Here is a 17,209-nt window from a genome sequence, read left to right as displayed (position 1 = left end):
TTTGTCCATGTAAGGTACTGCGGCTCAGCACCACTCAAATGAACATGGTGGCGTGCAATGCTAAACACCTCTTTTTTTCTAATCCCAAACACTTCTAAGTATTTAACAGCACTTGCTCTATAGCTTACTTACTTTATACTAAAGAGAATTCATCCCCCTTTGTCAGACCCTTATTTAATGCACATTAAAACTTCATAGCCGAGAGTATAAACGTGCTCTTGATTTTTTATCTTTTGTTATAAATATATTAAGAAATATTTCAACATTGATAGTGTTAACTGTATCTTTTAAACAATATTGAAATGTTAATGGCCAAAAATACATTAACTACTTGAGGTTTCGAGGTGAATTATGTTGAGGCTCTAACAATACAGTAGTTAAATTAAAAAAAGAAAAAAAAAACAGTTCATTGTAACACATCGCTGACAATAAAAGGCTGGATAACCCTTCATAGGATGGACATTGGGACCACACCATGGCATTGTTACACTCTCTTTTTCTTTATATATTCATTTGACATGTACTGCTTGCTATTCATAGTGTCCTTGTGCATTGTGGATGTCTTGATGTGATCCTGAACCATGATTTTTATCTTCAGGACTATCATATTCTCAGACATCATTAACTTCTCTAACCTAGCCTGTTAGCACTTTCACAACAAACATTACAACGTACAAAAATCAATAAATATTCATAAGTGTCAATAAGAATAATAGGACATTGAAGAAAAAATAAAGTAGGATGTTTGGATTAGATTCAAGGCTGGAACAGCATGTAACATAAAGGACCTTTATAGGAAACCAGTAAAGTCAGAACCAGAACCAGCTAACACTGAATACAATAGATATATCTGTAATAATGGCATTGACTTTGTGGTAAGCTCCACCTTGTGTTTTGAAGGAAATGTTGAGTTTGGTGAATTCAAGCAAAATATCATTAAAATCATGAAGAAAAAGTACTACAATTCCAATGTTGTGATATCGAAAAGCATACGAAAAATAAATTAGAGTAAAGATGACCAGATGATACACTAGCATTACAACTGAGTCTTTTCTCCATGCGTCCATATACAAAGTAGCATAGGTAGAGTGTGCATAGAAACTGCCTTGGATGAAATACACAAATGCAATTTCCTTGGGGACAGCTACTCCTGACTTCCAACCGTGGAAGGTAGAAGGAGGGTCATGAAAGAAGTTGTGTTCAGTGAAGAATAGAAGGTATGAACAGTAAGAGCACGAACAACTGTAGAAGAGGAGTTTCCATGCACTTTCTGGGACCTTTTCTGATTCTTTTGACCACAGCTGACACCATTTACTAAATGGTTGGAAAATCCATTTAGTAGTTGCCATGCGTAGTCCAGGCCATGCCAGTGCACAAAAAACAACACACAAAAACTCCATCCAGGTGAAATTAGCATGAGCATGTAATGTGTCCCATGATGATTCAAAGCCACAGTCTTTGCATTCTTTAAGGGCTCCAAGGAATTGGCTACCACTCTGAAGGAGAAGGTCCACATAACCCAGAGATGACAGTGGGAGGAGGCAGCCCCAAGTCTTCTCAAATCAAATCAAATAACCTTTATCGGCACATCCGAATAGATATTTGTGAGGAGGGGCAGCAGTGAATCGGGGGCAGAGGCTGCAGTGAATCGCCCTCCCCCTGATTGGCAAGATGCAGTGTAGCAGGGAGGAGAGGGCGAGCAGATCCAGTAGGAGAGCAGACAGGCCGGACACCGGAGAGGATGAAGAGCCAGCCTTTCTACGTAGATATGCATACACAGAAAATACTTCATGCGGGTCATTCCATGTTAAGTGATTTTTACCTCTATATTTTTAGATCTTTTGAGATTTTGTTATTTTGTAATAGTGAGTCAGAGAATGCAAAATGTAAAGAAAAAAAAACTTTTTTTCTTAATTGATTTTCAAAGTTCGGATAAAGTGTGATTTTTGGTGTTGCCTGCCTTTACATTTCTCCTCATAACTCAGGCTAGAAAAAAGATAGAGAAACAAAATAAACACCATTCTACTCAGAACTGTCCAGGCTTTCACCAGATATGTCAAAAGAGCATCTTTGTTAATATTTTACCCATGTGAAAGAAAATGCAAAATTTTAAAACGTATTTCCAAAAAAAAAATTTAATTTAAAAATTTCAAAAATGCACTTGTGCTTGCTATGCTCCTAGCCATATCTGCACCAAAATTCTAGTTGGGATTGTGATGGAATCCTATTTTAAAATATAACTATTACAGTGTCAATCCGAAAATCTTGAATTCAGATCTGTTCAGCCTGTGGTCTAAAAGTGTGGGGTCTATATTTACCAAATAATCCAGGATTTTTAGATATTACAGGATTTAGATATTATTATTATTATTATTATTATTATTATTATTATTATTATTATTATTATTATTCAATTCTGAATGTATTATTTTATTATGTTACAGCTTAGAGGCAGGAGAGGACAGAGGAGAAAGCTTTGTTAGGGCTCAACCTGAGAATGAACAGGGGTAGACAGTGAATGCAGAGCAGATGACAGGCCAGCAGCTGTCAATCATGTGAAGTATCAGCCCACAACAGAGTCAGGAAGTAAGACAGAGCTTCAGAGCTTTGATGTCCTGACATACCTGGACATGTTCACTATTGAACAAACAGGCATCAAGGGAGTCGGTGTGCAGAGTTTATCCGCAGACAGAAAAAGCTGTGTGTGTGCTAGCCCTAATACTCACTTTACAGTAATACAGTTATATCTGAAGTCTACTGTAACTTTTTATTTTATTACCCATCACTTAATATTAACTGTATTTTTCTCACACAGCAATGGCTGCTACTTCTCAAGTAACAGCATTTTATAATATAATATCATATAATATTGTGTAATATAAAACTTGGACAGATAACAAGAAAAAAAATCTTAGGCCGGTACAAGATTGGATGTTACATATAAATCCATCAATCGATGCAGGCAGATAATTTTGAAGAACTTGTTACTTCCAACACAGAGGAATTCATATAAATCCTTATTTATCAATAGAGTATTTGAATAAGTCACTTTCTAACATCGAAGAATCTCCCATTGCCAAAAAAAGGAATGCATTATCCAGCTTAGGGCTCGTTCACATCTGCGCCCGGTCTCCGTACTTTAGGTTTCCGTTTCCTGCCTAAAACAGAGGCAGGAGACGGAAACCTGCAGGAGACTTTCTCACCCATTCATTTGAATGGGTGAGAAAGCTGTCCGGCCGTGCACGGCAGTGAGCGTTTTGCGCTCTCCGCCGCGAAACTGGGTTTTATAATCCGGACACAGAGTCGGACATGCAGTACTCTGTGTCCGGATAAAAAAATCCGGTTTCGTGGCGGAGAGCCTAAAACGCTCACCGCCGCGCACGGCCGGACCCGGTCTATGGTTTCCGTCTTCTGGCATGCAGAAGACGGAAACCATAGAACGGAGACCAGAACGCAGGTGTGAACTTAGCGTCACTGTCAATAAACAATTAGAAAAAGTTACAAAAAAAATTGACCCTTGAGCTAGTAGGTGAAACAGTAGAAGGTGAAGCTAAAAAATGACACTGATTCAGAGATAATTCTGCAGCTTAAAGATACATTTAAATCCACCCATAGCAGTGAACACTTCATGATACTGACTACACTACCGAAGAGTTGGACATGTAAAAGAATAGAAAATGAATTTAATATTAGCAATAGAATGGCTAGAAAAGCCAAATCTCTAATTGAACAAAAGGGTTTCATGTCTTGTCCTGATCCTAAACCAGGTAAAACATTAAATGAAGCTACAGTGGGTAAAGTGAAAGATATTTACAATAGTGATGCCATGAGCTGCATTATGCCTGGCAAGAAAGATTGTGTGCCTTGGAAAGTGAACGGTAAGAAAACTCATGTCCAAAAGAGGCTTGCTCTTACCTATTTGAAAGAAACTTATGAACTTTTTTAAGAAAAAAATTCCACTTCTGCCAAAATACGATTTTCAAAATTTGTTGAACTGCGACTGAAGAATTGTGTTGTGGCTGGTGGCAGTGGTACACACTCAGTATGTGTATGTACAACACACCAGAACATTAAGCTCATGATTGAAGGGGTTAAGCTGAAAGATATACAGATTGGCGAGTCCAACCTTGGCGATTACAAAGTACGGTAATCAAATGTCTTTCATTATTGGCTCTCAAAGAAAAAATATTAAATCATTTTGAAGAGGCTATGGTAGATAATATCTTATAAACAGTGTATATCTGTTGACAGATACTTTTGACACTGTTTTTAATAGTGCTGATTTTCTAGAATGTTTTTGTGAACAGCTGATAGTCCTTAAGAAACACTCATTTATAGCTCACCAACACTCTGACTACGACAATCACCTCAAACAGAAGCTTAGACTTTTCAGAGAACTATTCTTTTGTTGTTCAGGATGAAGCACAGTCATTTCATTGGAACAATCAACAAGCAACTGTGCACCTTTTTGTGATATATTACAATGAGAATGGAGAAATAAAGTACAAAAGTGTAGTTATGATATCTGAGTGCTTACCTCATGATTCAATAGCTCTTCATTTGTTCCAAAAAAATTGATTTCAGTTGTGAAAATGGACATCCTACCAAGTTTGAGCAAGGTCTACCACTTCTCGCATGGCTCTTCTGCACAGTATAAAAACAGGAAAAACTTTATAAATGTATGCCACCACAAGAAAGATTTTGGAGTGGAAGCTGAATGGCAGTTTTTTTGCCACTGCTCTTGGCAAAGGTGTAAGTGATGGTTTAGTAGGCCCCGTGAAACGCCTTGCAGCTCAAGCTAGCCTCCAGAGCCCATATTCACACCAATCTTAACACCCATGTAACTTTTCAAATGGAGTGAGAAAAATATTTTTAACATCCAGTTCATGTATTGTACAAACCAGGAATTCGAACAAGATGAGGAGAGTTTGTTAAAATATCGGTGACAGGAAGCAGAACCCATGAAAAAGACTCAGATATAACACACTTTCGTTCCATGTAGTGAAACAGAAATAAAAACAAGAATTTTTTCATTCAGCAATGACAGTGAAGTCCATGAAGTGGTAGTAGGCTGCACAAGATTGGCAATGGATGACATAACTGGTTATGTGACTTGTGAATATGATCAGCAGTGGTGGCTGCTACTGTACTCTCCAAAGATTGTGAAAATGAAGAAGTAGAATTGACTTTTTTGCATCCTTCTGGTCCAGCACCATCCTTTGTGTATTCAAGAAAACCAGACATTTTAAAAATTAACAGGTGGAGATAAACACCAAAAGGGTAAGTTCAGACAGGGAGGCCGCCTCAGGTTCCGGTCCAAAAGCCGGGTAGCCAAGACTGAAAGTCGGTGCACTGCAGCGGCATCCAGCCACGTACTCTGCTCAGGATTAGGCCCAATGACAAGCGGGACCTGCAACGACTGACCAGCTGGTTTGTTTGGTGGAACAATTCCAAGCCACTGAGGAGCTACTTACCCAAAACGGGCAAGACTGTACCAAATACAGTGGGGGTGAGTAAGTTTGAAATGGAAGGATGCTCAGTGGAGGAACAGGCAGTTGGGATTGTGAACTTTAAATCCCAGTCTCAAAATGGAGACCCATACCACCTCCGGTGTTGGAGGTGCAAAGAACTAAGACATGTAGCTGCATACTCTTCCCTGACAACTCCATGGACAGCAGCAGTCAGCACCAGGCAGGTATCCCTCTTTGCTTAACCTCAAGTTGATCCAGGACTTCTTGTTAAGCGGCTTTATCAAATCGCTGGATTGTCATACAGCCCCCTAGATTTTCATCCACTTGGCTTCAAATGAGGGTCTTAAATTTGTCTATGGCCTCATTCCCTATGGAGTCGCATTCTAAGTTAACAGTATTATTTTTATTGTAGGTAACAGAAGTCCGAGGGTCCAAAAGACTGAAATTATAACTTTTCTTCATTATATCTAGAGAGATAAATAGATGTTACAGAGGAGAACGACCTAATCCTGGACTGAAGCTTTGGATGGCATGCCAGGCTGGAGGACTTCTATAAGAACACATTCTTCAAAGTAAATACAATGTAAAGAGAATAATGAAACAATAACATCAGTGATAGAAATAACCTGATAAAGAAATGAGACATTTGAGGATCTAACAATTGTTTATATTTTCTTTTCAGCAATGTGATATTGAATCAAGTGTCCCTATCTAGAGATCAACAAACACAACCAGCATGAACTCCAGAGTGCCAGTATACAGCATTGTCTACAATGTGACAGGTAAGTGCACACTATCACCACCACTAAACTATCAGTTTCTAGGGTCAGTTTACATCAGCATAAGAAGCTCCAGCCCAGATTCTATAAAAATTGACATGGTAAATATAGTTATATGTAATTATAATCTATGACAAGAATCTGATTTTCCCATATATTATATCTGTATAATGATAGTGATAATTATTATAATTATGTCCCCTACAATGCCTTTATTTGTGCTATAAAATATATATTTTTTTAATTTCGTTCTCAGAGGTTCAATAAAGGTTACAGAGAAATAGCAGGCTCGCCCTACACTCCCTGATGTGCTTGCTATCACACAACTAGAGAGGCCACTTCTTGGGGACCTAGAAAAAAACAATAAGGACCTCCTAGTAATATCTGTGGCCGGATCCATCGCCATCCTGTTACTTGCTGGCATATGGTAGGTAATAGTTATTTGATTCTTGCTTGTTTGCTACTAATCCTACAAGTGTCTTATAAGTATAGTCAAACCCAACAAATCTCCTGGATCTCCACCAACTATACCCTAGGAACTTAAAAGACCTCATAGTATAAAAACTTCACTTCCGGTTCTATCTGAATAAGCTTAGACCAAGCTGAACTGGAGTATCACTGGTGAATTTTTAGAGTAGCCTCCAATAGAAAATAATGAAAGACAGACTTGGGATCCTTCACAAGTCAAGGGAGCAGGACGCCGACCCCAGAAATTGCTCCAGCAAAATGGAAACACGCATGAGGCGGCGGTAAAATGGCACCACCGGCAGCTTTAATAAAGGCAGAGGAGAGGTTACTGTCTGCAATTGGTGCCCACACTATAAAACAGTGCCCACTATGGTGGCCTCCTGATTTTCAAGTGGCCACCATCTTTAAACAGGGTTAATGGATAAAAGCAATAAATATTAAAGGGATTCTACCATTAAAACCCTTTAGACGTGGTCTCCGCTGCGCCGTTCCTTAGAAATACCGTTTTTTACCAGTATGCAAATGAGTTCTCTCGCAGTGATGGGGGCAGTCCCCAGCGCTCGAAAAGCGATGGTGGCATCCCCACCGCTGCCAGAGAAGTGTCTCCAAGCGCCGCCTCTTTCTTCGTCTGCCGCATCATCTTCAATGTCTTCTACAGGCTCGTAATTTCTAGCAGAGCAGAGAAGACTGCGCAGGCCCACAGGCCACGGGAAAATGGTCGCTAACAACACTGTGCAAGCGGCCATTGTTCCGTGACCTGTGCACCTGCGCAGTCTGCTCTGCCCAAGGCCTGAGGCCTAGAAGTTACGAGCCTGCGCCGGAAGAAGACAGACTCTGCGGACGAAGAAAGAGGCGGCGCTTGGTACACTTATCTGGCAGCGGCGGGGATGGCACAGCGGAGACCACGTCTACAGGTAAGGGACAAATAGCCTTTCTAAAGGCTATTCCAACGTTTTATCCACACAAAAAAAAGGTTTTAATGGTAGAATCCTTTTAACCATAGAATGCAGACAGAGCATTCTCTCTGTTATGTTGTTTTTTTTTACTTTTCAAGGAGGTTCCTTCTGTGTCCATCACTCTATCTCCCACCACCGGCACACACATAACCCTTTATCATCTCAAGACCTCCTACTACATTCTGATTTTATCTGCTCTTCTCACAACCATCTACAAGACTTCTCCTGTGCATCCCCCATACTTTAGAACTCACTACCACAACACATAAGACTGTCCACCCCATCACAAGCTTCTAAAGACTTGCATATGCAGGAAGGTCTACAACCTCCAATAACACTACTGTCACCACACCATCATCTCAACAGCCTCTATCCTCACCTACTGTCTCTATCCCTCTTCCCACATAGATTGTAAATCCTCTATCCCACTGTAGCAATTATAACCAGTCACTATTAGTAGTGCACTTGTTTTGTGTATTGTATGTAAATAGAGATGAGCGAACACTAAAATGTTCGAGGTTCGAAATTCGATTCGAACAGCCGCTCACTGTTCGAGTGTTCGAATGGGTTTCGAACCCCATTATAGTCTATGGGGAACATAAACTCGTTAAGGGGGAAACCCAAATTCGTGTCTGGAGGGTCACCAAGTCCACTATGACACCCCAGGAAATGATACCAACACCCTGGAATGACACTGGGACAGCAGGGGAAGCATGTCTGGGGGCATAAAAGTCACTTTATTTCATGGAAATCCCTGTCAGTTTGCGATTTTCGCAAGCTAACTTTTCCCCATAGAAATGCATTGGCCAGTGCTGATTGGCCAGAGTACGGAACTCGACCAATCAGCGCTGGCTCTGCTGGAGGAGGCGGAGTCTAAGATAGCTCCACACCAGTCTCCATTCAGGTCCGACCTTAGACTCCGCCTCCTCCGGCAGAGCCAGCGCTGATTGGCCGAAGGCTGGCCAATGCATTCCTATGCGAATGCAGACTTAGCAGTGCTGAGTCAGTTTTGCTCAACTACACATCTGATGCACACTCGGCACTGCTACATCAGATGTAGCAATCTGATGTAGCAGAGCCGAGGGTGCACTAGAACCCCTGTGCAAACTCAGTTCACGCTAATAGAATGCATTGGCCAGCGCTGATTGGCCAATGCATTCTATTAGCCCGATGAAGTAGAGCTGAATGTGTGTGCTAAGCACACACATTCAGCACTGCTTCATCAAGCCAATACAATTAGAGATGAGCGAACACTAAAATGTTCGAGGTTCGAAATTCGATTCGAACAGCCGCTCAATGTTCGTGTGTTCGAACGGGTTTCGAACCCCATTATAGTCTATGGGGAACAGATACTCGTTAAGGGGGAAACCCAAATCCGTGTCTGGAGGGTCACCAAGTCCACTATGACACCCCAGAAAATGATGCCAACACCTCTGGAATGACACTGGGACAGCAGGGGAAGCATGTCTGGGGGCATCTAACACACCAAAGACCCTCTATTACCCCAACATCACAGCCTAACAACTACACACTTTACACACTCAATACCACCTCTCTGACAGTAGGAAAACACCTTGAAACATGTGTATTTGGCACTTGCAGTGAGGAGAGCTTGTCACCAGCAGTGAATTTGGCCCTTGTAGTAAGTTGAGGTTGGCACCAACATTTGTTTTGAAAATCAGGGTGGATTGAGCCTCTAACCAGCAGAGTTTGGGCAAATTCATGGTGGAGGGAGCCTCTAAAAACCCCAGTTTGGACCAATTCATGGTGGAGGGAGACTCTAAAAACCCCAGTTTGGACCAATTCATGGTGGAGGGAGACTCTAAAAACCCCAGTTTGGACCAATTCATGGTGGAGGGAGCCTCTAAAAACCCCAGTTTGGACCAATTCATGGTGGAGGGAGCCTCTAACCAGCCCAGTTTGGACCAATTAATGGTGGAGGGAGCCTCTAAACAGCCAAGTTTTGGGAAATTCATGGTGGAGGGAGCCTCTAACCAGCCCAGTTTGGACCAATTCATGGTGGAGGGAGCCTCTAACCAGCCCAGTTTGGACCAATTCATGGTGGAGGGAGCCTCTAAACAGCCCAGTTTGGGCAAATTCATGGTGGAGGGAGCCTCTAAAAAACCCAGTTTGGACCAATTCATGGTGGAGGGAGCCTCTAATTAGCCCAGTTTGGACCAATTAATGGTGGAGGGAGCCTCTAACCAGCCCAGTTTGGACCAATTAATGGTGGAGGGAGCCTCTAACCACCCCAGTTTGGGCAAATTCATGGTGGAGGGAGCCTCTAACCAGCCCAGTTTGGACCAATTAATGGTGGAGGGAGCCTCTAAACAGCCAAGTTTTGGGAAATTCATGGTGGAGGGAGCCTCTAACCAGCCCAGTTTGGACCAATTCATGGTGGAGGGAGCCTCTAAACAGCCCAGTTTGGGCAAATTCATGGTGGAGGGAGCCTCTAAACAGCCCAGTTTGGGCAAATTCATGGTGGAGGGAGCCTCTAACCAGCCCAGTTTGGACCAATTAATGGTGGAGGGAGCCTCTAAACAGCCAAGTTTTGGGAAATTCAAGGTGGAGGGAGCCTCTAACCAGCCCAGTTTGGACCAATTAATGGTGGAGGGAGCCTCTAACCACCCCAGTTTGGACCAATTCATGGTGGAGGGAGCCTCTAACCACCCCAGTTTGGACCAATTCATGGTGGAGGGAGCCTCTAAACAGCCCAGTTTGGGCAAATTCATGGTGGAGGGAGCCTCTAACCAGCCCAGTTTGGACCAATTAATGGTGGAGGGAGCCTCTAAACAGCCCAGTTTGGGCAAATTCATGGTGGAGGGAGCCTCTAACCAGCCCAGTTTGGACCAATTAATGGTGGAGGGAGCCTCTAAACAGCCAAGTTTTGGGAAATTCATGGTGGAGGGAGCCTCTAACCAGCCCAGTTTGGACCAATTAATGGTGGAGGGAGCCTCTAACCACCCCAGTTTGGGCAAATTCATGGTGGAGGGAGCCTCTAACCAGCCCAGTTTGGACCAATTAATGGTGGAGGGAGCCTCTAAACAGCCCAGTTTGGGCAAATTCATGGTGGAGGGAGCCTCTAAACAGCCAAGTTTTGGGAAATTCATGGTGGAGGGAGCCTCTAACCAGCCCAGTTTGGACCAATTCATGGTGGAGGGAGCCTCTAAACAGCCCAGTTTGGGCAAATTCATGGTGGAGGGAGCCTCTAAAAAACCCAGTTTGGACCAATTCATGGTGGAGGGAGCCTCTAATTAGCCCAGTTTGGACCAATTAATTGTGGAGGGAGCCTCTAACCAGCCCAGTTTGGACCAATTAATGGTGGAGGGAGCCTCTAACCACCCCAGTTTGGGCAAATTCATGGTGGAGGGAGCCTCTAACCAGCCCAGTTTGGACCAATTAATGGTGGAGGGAGCCTCTAACCAGCCCAGTTTGGACCAATTAATGGTGGAGGGAGCCTCTAACCACCCCAGTTTGGACCAATTCATGGTGGAGGGAGCCTCTAACCAGCCCAGTTTGGACCAATTCATGGTGGAGGGAGCCTCTAAACAGCCCAGTTTGGGCAAATTCATGGTGGAGGGAGCCTCTAAAAAACCCAGTTTGGACCAATTCATGGTGGAGGGAGCCTCTAATTAGCCCAGTTTGGACCAATTAATTGTGGAGGGAGCCTCTAACCAGCCCAGTTTGGACCAATTAATGGTGGAGGGAGCCTCTAAAAAACCCAGTTTGGACCAATTCATGGTGGAGGGAGCCTCTAAACAGCCCAGTTTGGGCAAATTCATGGTGGAGGGAGCCTCTAACCAGCCCAGTTTGGACCAATTAATGGTGGAGGGAGCCTCTAAACAGCCAAGTTTTGGGAAATTCATGGTGGAGGGAGCCTCTAACCAGCCCAGTTTGGACCAATTAATGGTGGAGGGAGCCTCTAACCAGCCCAGTTTGGACCAATTAATGGTGGAGGGAGCCTCTAACCAGCCCAGTTTGGACCAATTAATGGTGGAGGGAGCCTCTAAACAGCCAAGTTTTGGGAAATTCATGGTGGAGGGAGCCTCTAACCAGCCCAGTTTGGACCAATTCATGGTGGAGGGAGCCTCTAAACAGCCCAGTTTGGGCAAATTCATGGTGGAGGGAGCCTCTAAAAAACCCAGTTTGGACCAATTCATGGTGGAGGGAGCCTCTAATTAGCCCAGTTTGGACCAATTAATTGTGGAGGGAGCCTCTAACCAGCCCAGTTTGGACCAATTAATGGTGGAGGGAGCCTCTAACCACCCCAGTTTGGGCAAATTCATGGTGGAGGGAGCCTCTAACCAGCCCAGTTTGGACCAATTCATGGTGGAGGGAGCCTCTAACCAGCCCAGTTTGGACCAATTCATGGTGGAGGGAGCCTCTAAACAGCCCAGTTTGGGCAAATTCATGGTGGAGGGAGCCTCTAAAAAACCCAGTTTGGACCAATTCATGGTGGAGGGAGCCTCTAATTAGCCCAGTTTGGACCAATTAATTGTGGAGGGAGCCTCTAACCAGCCCAGTTTGGACCAATTAATGGTGGAGGGAGCCTCTAACCACCCCAGTTTGGGCAAATTCATGGTGGAGGGAGCCTCTAACCAGCCCAGTTTGGACCAATTAATGGTGGAGGGAGCCTCTAACCAGCCCAGTTTGGACCAATTAATGGTGGAGGGAGCCTCTAACCACCCCAGTTTGGACCAATTCATGGTGGAGGGAGCCTCTAACCACCCCAGTTTGGACCAATTCATGGTGGAGGGAGCCTCTAAACAGCCCAGTTTGGGCAAATTCATGGTGGAGGGAGCCTCTAACCAGCCCAGTTTGGACCAATTAATGGTGGAGGGAGCCTCTAAACAGCCCAGTTTGGGCAAATTCATGGTGGAGGGAGCCTCTAACCAGCCCAGTTTGGACCAATTAATGGTGGAGGGAGCCTCTAACCACCCCAGTTTGGACCAATTCATGGTGGAGGGAGCCTCTAACCACCCCAGTTTGGACCAATTCATGGTGGAGGGAGCCTCTAAACAGCCCAGTTTGGGCAAATTCATGGTGGAGGGAGCCTCTAACCAGCCCAGTTTGGACCAATTAATGGTGGAGGGAGCCTCTAAACAGCCCAGTTTGGGCAAATTCATGGTGGAGGGAGCCTCTAACCAGCCCAGTTTGGACCAATTAATGGTGGAGGGAGCCTCTAAACAGCCAAGTTTTGGGAAATTCATGGTGGAGGGAGCCTCTAACCAGCCCAGTTTGGACCAATTAATGGTGGAGGGAGCCTCTAACCACCCCAGTTTGGGCAAATTCATGGTGGAGGGAGCCTCTAACCAGCCCAGTTTGGACCAATTAATGGTGGAGGGAGCCTCTAAACAGCCCAGTTTGGGCAAATTCATGGTGGAGGGAGCCTCTAAACAGCCAAGTTTTGGGAAATTCATGGTGGAGGGAGCCTCTAACCAGCCCAGTTTGGACCAATTCATGGTGGAGGGAGCCTCTAAACAGCCCAGTTTGGGCAAATTCATGGTGGAGGGAGCCTCTAAAAAACCCAGTTTGGACCAATTCATGGTGGAGGGAGCCTCTAAACAGCCCAGTTTGGGCAAATTCATGGTGGAGGGAGCCTCTAACCAGCAGAGTTGGGGGAAATCAGGGTGGAGGGAGCCTAGTATTAGCAGAATTGTGCAACGCTTATGGTGGATGAGTATGAGGATGCGGAGGAATTGGAGAGGTTGAGTACAGACATGGAGTTTCATGTTGGGGTGCTTTACACAGGTGGGCACAAAAATGACGGCTCTACCCAGTGGTGGTTCATTTTTATCAAAGTGAGCCGGTCGGCACTCTCAGCTGACAGACGGGTGCGCTTGTCAGTGATGATGCCACCGGCTGCACTGAACACCCTCTCAGATAGGACGCTGGCGGCAGGACAGGACAGCACCTCCAAGGCATATAGGGCAAGTTCAAGCCACAGGTCCAACTTCGACACCCAATACGTGTAGGGCGCAGAGGGGTCGGAGAGGACAGGGCTGTGGTCGGAAAGGTATTCCCGCAACATGCGCCTATACTTCTCACGCCTGGTGACACTAGGACCCTCCGTGGCGGCACTTTGGCGAGGGGGTGCCATCAAGGTGTCCCAGACCTTAGACAGTGTGCCCCTCGTTTGTGTGGACCGGTGAGAACTTGGTTGCCTACTGGAGGAACTGCCCTCCCTGCCGCCAACGTCACATGCTGGAAACATCTCCATCATATTCTGCACCAATTGCCTGTGGCAAGCATTGATGCGATTGGCCCTCCCCTCTACCGGAATAAAAGACGAGATGTTGTTTTTATACCGGGGGTCAAGGATAGCAAAGATCCAGTACTGGTTGTCCTCCATGATTTTGACAATACGCTTGTCGGTTGTAAAGCACCCCAACATGAACTCAGCCATGTCTGCCACAGTGTTAGTTGGCATGACTCCTCTGGCCCCACCGGAAAGTTCAATCTCCATTTCCTCCTCATCCTCCATGTCTACCCATCCGCGCTGCAACAATGGGACGATTCGAAGTTGCCCGGAAGCCTCCTGTATCACCATCACATCATCGGACAACTCTTCTTCCTCCTCCTCCTCCTCCTCCTCCTCCATTAAACGCAGTGAAGCGGACAGATGTGTGGACCTACTCTCCAGCTGTGACGGATCGGATGCTATCCCTAACTCCTCTGTGTGATCTGAGTTATCCCTGATGTCAATCAGGGATTCTCTCAGAACACACAAGAGCGGGATTGTAAGGCTCACCATCGCATCCTCAGAGCTCACCCTCCTTGTGGACTCCTCAAAGACCCGTAGGATGTCACAAAGGTCTCTCATCCATGGCCACTCATGGATGTGAAACTGAGGCAGCTGACTTTGTGGCACCCTAGGGTTTTGTAGCTGGTATTCCATCAAAGGTCTCTGCTGCTCAACCACTCTATTCAACATCTGAAACGTTGAGTTCCAGCGTGTGGGGACGTCGCACAAAAGCCGGTGTTGTGGCACATGCAGGCGTTGCTGGAGAGATTTTAAGCTAGCAGCGGCTACTGTCGACTTGCGAAAGTGGGCGCACATGCGCCGCACTTTCACCAGTAGCTCTGGAACATTGGGGTAGCTCTTTAGGAAACGTTGCACCACTAGGTTGAAGACGTGGGCCAGGCATGGAACATGTTGGAGTCCGGCAAGCTCCAGAGCTGCTACCAGGTTCCGGCCGTTATCACAAACGACCATGCCTGGGCCCAGGTGCAGCGGCTCAAACCATATTGCCGTCTCATCGAGGAGGGCATCCCTCACCTCGGAGGCAGTGTGCTGTCTGTCCCCCAAGCTGATCAGCTTCAGCACAGCCTGCTGACGTCTACCAACGCCAGTGCTGCAACGTTTCCAACTCGTAGCTGGGGTCAATCTAACAGCGGAGGAGGAGGCGGTGGCGGAGGAGGAGGCGGTGGCGGAGGAGGAGGCGGTAGAGGAGGAGGAGGAGGAGGGGGGTGTTCTTCTCGTGTCCCTGCCAGGAATGTTAGGCGGGGAGACGAGGTACACCGGGCCAGTTTGGGAAGCAGTCCCAGCCTCAACTACATTCACCCAGTGTGCCGTCAGTGAAATGTAGCGTCCCTGTCCGCATGCACTTGTCCACGCGTCGGTGGTCAAGTGGACCTTTGTGCAAAGCGCGGAACTAAGGGCCCGCCTGATGTTGAGTGACACGTGCTGGTGCAAGGCGGGGACGGCACACCGGGAGAAGTAGTGACGGCTAGGGACGGCATAGCGAGGTGCCGCAGTTGCCATCAGGTCCAGGAAGGCGGGAGTTTCAACAAGCCGGAACGCCAACATCTCCTGGGCCAGCAGTTTAGCGATGTTGGCGTTCAAGGCTTGCGCGTGTGGGTGGTTAGCAGTGTATTTCTGCCGCCGCTCCAATGTCTGAGAGATGGTGGGTTGTTGTAAAGAAACGCCTGATGGTGCCTTTGATGGTGCAGGAGAAGGAGATAAGACAGGACCAGGGGAGGATGAGGTAGAAGTCAACAAAGTGGCGGAGGCAGATGAAGTGGTGTCCTGGCTCGTCCTCTGGAGTGCATCGCCAGCACAGTCAGCAGTGGCAGTGGCAGAGGCAGAGGCAGAGGCAGTGGCAGTGGCGTGAACGGCAGTCGGCCTTTGTCCTGCCGTTGCTGCCTGCCACTGATTCCAGTGCTTGGATTCCAAATGACGGCGCATTGAAGTGGTGGACAGGTTGCTCTTCTCAGAGCCCCTAATCAATTTCGAGAGGCAAATTGTGCAGACAACACTATATCTGTCCTCGGCGCATTCCTTGAAAAAACTCCACACCTTCGAGAAACGTGCCCTCGAGGTGGGAGTTTTTCGGGGCTGGGTACGAACTGGAACATCTTGGGAGATTCCGGGTGTGGCCTGGCTTCGCCTAAGCTGCTGACCTCTGCCTCTGCCTCTAGCTACCCTTTTTGGTGCTGCACCTGCCTCAACATCCACACTACTTTCCCCGCTTGACATCCCCCCTGTCCAGGTCGGGTCAGTGTCCTCATCATCCACCACTTCCTCTTCCAACTCCTGTCTCATCTCCTCCTCCCGCACAATGCGCCGGTCAACTGGATGCCCTGACGGCAACTGCGTCACATCATCGTCGATGAGGGTGGGTTGCTGGTCATCCACCACCAAATCGAACGGAGATGGAGGAGACTCTAGTGTTTGAGCATCTGGATACAGATGCTCCTCTGTTAGGTTCGTGGAATCGTGACGTGGAGAGGCAGGTTGAGGGACAATGAAAGGAGCGGAGAACAGCTCTGGGGAGCAGGGACAGTTTGGGTTATTGTTCTGTAAAGCTTCGGAATTTTGGGAGGAAGGAAGACAAGACTGTTGGGTAATAGGAGGAGAGGAGGCAGAGTCTGACTGGCTGCTGGACAATGTGCTGTAAGCGTTCTCTGACAGCCATTGCAAGACCTGTTCCTGGTTCTCGGGCCTACTAAGGTTTGTACCCTGCAGTTTAGTTAATGTGGCAAGCAACCCTGGCACTGTGGAGTGGCGCAATGCTTGCTGCCCCACAGGAGTAGGCACGGGACGCCCTGTGGCTTCACTGCTACCTTGCTCCCCAGAACCATTCCCCCGACCTCGCCCACGGCCTCGTCCACGTCCCTTTCCGGGAGCCTTGCGCATTTTGAATTCCTAGTTAGAAATTGGCACTGTATACCAGTAGTAAAAATTGTGGGTGCACGTAACCCCAATATATTCTTTGAATTCCCAGTCAGACACTGGCACTATATGGCAGTAGCAAGAAATGAGGGTATTTGTATTCCCAATATACTCTTTGAATTCCCAGTCAGACAATGGCACTGTATACCAGTAGTAAAAATTGTGGGTGCACGTAACCCCAATATATTCTTTGAATTCCCAGTCAGAAACTGGCACTATATGGCAGTAGCAAGAAATGAGGGTATTTGTATTCCCAATATACTCTTTGAATTCCCAGTCAGACAATGGCACTGTATACCAGTAGTAAAAATTGTGGGTGCACGTAACCCCAATATATTCTTTGAATTCCCAGTCAGACAC

The 17,209-nt window shown here is 46.3% G+C and overlaps 1 pseudogene; it reads right to left on the bottom strand.

Moving 5' to 3' along the window:
• Positions 1–317: 317 nt before the first annotated feature.
• On the bottom strand, positions 318–1,439 carry LOC142192735 (ceramide synthase 1 pseudogene; annotated as a pseudogene).
• Between the last annotated feature and the right edge of the window lie 15,770 nt (positions 1,440–17,209).

The sequence above is a fragment of the Leptodactylus fuscus genome, chromosome 1 (assembly GCF_031893055.1).
Source record: "Leptodactylus fuscus isolate aLepFus1 chromosome 1, aLepFus1.hap2, whole genome shotgun sequence".
Lineage (NCBI taxonomy): Eukaryota > Metazoa > Chordata > Amphibia > Anura > Leptodactylidae > Leptodactylus > Leptodactylus fuscus.
The sequence above is the reverse complement of the archived record's forward strand: the minus strand, read 5'-3'. Positions and strand labels throughout refer to the sequence as shown.